We start from the raw sequence: 3,184 nt of genomic DNA on the forward strand, positions 1-3,184 counted from the left end.
TGAGTAGTTAGGTGAAATTTTATTTGTTCAGATCATATATTTAAATTAATTAAAGTCGGATATAATCAATTTTATTCTAATTAAACTCGATTACCCATCAAGTATAATAATATCCACAGTAAAATAGGGTTGGATTTAATTGGGGGTAATGTAACCCCGCTTACATCTCTGTTAAAAATTGAAAATGTACGTGTAACCTTGCAAATGATGTGAATGTGTGAGGCTTTGCAAATTAAGTGTCGCGACCCAATCTGATCGTGACTGGCGCTTAGAAAAATCTTTTCAAGTAAGCCTCAAAAATTGATATTACAGAAAACAGAACAAATAGAATTTCCAATTATACTAAAAGACAATACATTCTCAATCTCATATTTACAACATACTCAGCATATTTATATAAAATTCGACTTAAATATTTACAGCAAAGCATAGTCTATTAGCTTTATCTACTAGAATATTTACAAAGTAACATACTCAAGTCACTAAAGTCGGATCATGCTTTATCTACTAGAATATCTATTAGCTTTATCTTGTCACGACCCAAAATGAGCCATGACTGGCGCTCAGGGAAATAGTCCCCTAGCAAGCCTAGCCGACTCAAATATAAGTTGAATAAGAAAGTTACAAATATTATACAAGTTCTAAAATAAATAATTATACACTTATAACAAAACTAAGATAATTAAAATAGTTGGATCCTGTCTGTGTCATATGGAGCATATATACATCTAAGAACTCGTCAACAAATAAGTACTCATTGCAGATCGTACATCTTGAATCGAAAGCCTCACATAGACAAGTAATTGTTCCTGAAAAATGTTTTTAGAAAAACGGGGTGAGTTTTGCAACTCAGTGACTAGACAATACATCTATAATCGACATGAGACCATATAAACATTATATCAAAGTAATTTTAATTAGAAAATAATAGTTGATAATAATAAGTGAATCAATAAGGGAGTTCTCATACAGAAATCAAATCAAAAGTCCACACTTGGGCGGCTTCACCTCTATGGGTAGCCCTTTCCTCTTGTGTGTCCTAACAGAATAACAGATCTAACGTGTGGCCTACACGTTAGGCTAGCAACACCCCTGCTAGCTGGAGTCTGAGTTAGATGCATCTAAGTTAACGTCATAACCGCCGTTAACTACGGTTTTCTAATTCTATTTGGCTTTTAAATATGTATTTTTATCCAACATATTTTAGTTATATTTTAATATTCTTTAATTAAAAATTTTTAAAATACATGGATTTCGTACAATTACACGTGTTATCACGCTAGTAAAAAATAAAAGGGATAGATTGACATTGAATACAAACAGAATTACTCTACTTTTTATTCAACTTATTGATGCAACAAGAAATGAACTCCTCAACCTAACTTGTTTACACTGTAGTTTGAGAACTAAATCGAACGGACTTCTCAACCTTCTACGGTTCTACCCAATTTCCCGTGCAATAAGAGAATGACGCACTCAACCTCACTTGTTCACACCATGATTTCATCACGAAACCAAAATGTGCTTTGGCACTTCTATTCACTCAATATTACGACTACAGTAGTTAAGGACGTATTTATAATCTTTTATTAGATTAAAACAAAGAAAACTTTAAAGTCCATAAACATAAAATCCAATGTAGTAACTAAATAAACAAGAATAAAAAAATATCAAAATAAACTAATAACTTTTAAATAATATTTGATCTCTTCATATTATAAATATTTTAAGCACGTATCAAAATCTCTTGAAATTGGTGATTGTAATCATTCTTGATTATAGTGGAAGCTTTATCATAGTTCGTGGTGGAGACTATATGTAAGTCTTATTACACTTGGAGACTAAATCAGGATATATTGCTGTGTCATCTTCTTCCTTTATCTTTGTTACTACATATTCGGAAGGAGACAAAAACCAAAATAATCTCTTAGTTTATTAGTTCCGCTGCATAAACTATAAAAGTGGTTCCTTGATTTAACCCCCCTTCTCAACTCACTTGGGAACCTTCAATTGGCATTAGAGCTTAGGCTCAAGCGGCAAGCTTCACAGCTTGGAGTTAACGATCCATGGCAAACAGCATTGTTGCGTTCACTCTAATTATCACAGCCCAAAATGAGTCATAACCGGCGCTCAGGAAAATAATCCTATAGCAAGCCTAATATACTCAAATATAAATTGAATAAGAAAGTTACAAATATTTTACAAGTTCTAAAATAAATAGTTATACATTTTTAACAAAAATTAAAATAATTAAGAATGGTTGGACCCTGCCTGTGTTATATGGAGCATATATACATCTAAGAACTCGTCAACAAATAAGTACTCATTGCAGATCGTACATCTTGAATCGAAAGCCTCACATAGACAAGTAATTGTTCCTGAAAAATGTTTTTAGAAAAACGGGGTGAGTTTTGCAACTCAGTGACTAGACAATACATCTATAATCGACATGAGACCATATAAACATTATATCAAAGTAATTTTAATTAGAAAATAATAGTTGATAATAATAAGTGAATCAATAAGGGAGTTCTCATACAGAAATCAAATCAAAAGTCCACACTTGGGCGGCTTCACCTCTATGGGTAGCCCTTTCCTCTTGTGTGTCCTAACAGAATAACAGATCTAACGTGTGGCCTACACGTTAGGCTAGCAACACCCCTGCTAGCTGGAGTCTGAGTTAGATGCATCTAAGTTAACGTCATAACCGCCGTTAACTACGGTTTTCTAATACGAGCCTCCCAAACCAATTCAAAACATATAATTTCAAATACAACAAATCATTGATCTTTAAAATATATAAGATATCGAATCAAATCAAATCATATTATACTTTCTCATCAGAATCCTTTCCAATCATACTTTTTCAATCAAAACACATTTTAAATATATTTCACAATCTTTAAACTAAGTGAATACCAACAAATACTTTAATGCTTCAAAAACAGATATTCAAGTAAACTCAAACATTTTAGAATAATGCAAAACTTCATCAAAAATATATATGGTCTCAAAAACAGATATTCAAATAAGATCAAACAATTTAAAATAATGAAAGACTTCATCAAAAATATATATGGTCTCATGTATAGTTTCGAAAGTATAAACTTCATAAAAAAATGAATTATTTAATTTTAATAAATCAATTATTCTAATCAATTTAAAACCGTTCTAGACAAATATA

This window comes from Arachis ipaensis, chromosome B09 (genome assembly GCF_000816755.2).
Source record: "Arachis ipaensis cultivar K30076 chromosome B09, Araip1.1, whole genome shotgun sequence".
NCBI classification, from domain to species: Eukaryota; Viridiplantae; Streptophyta; class Magnoliopsida; order Fabales; family Fabaceae; genus Arachis; species Arachis ipaensis.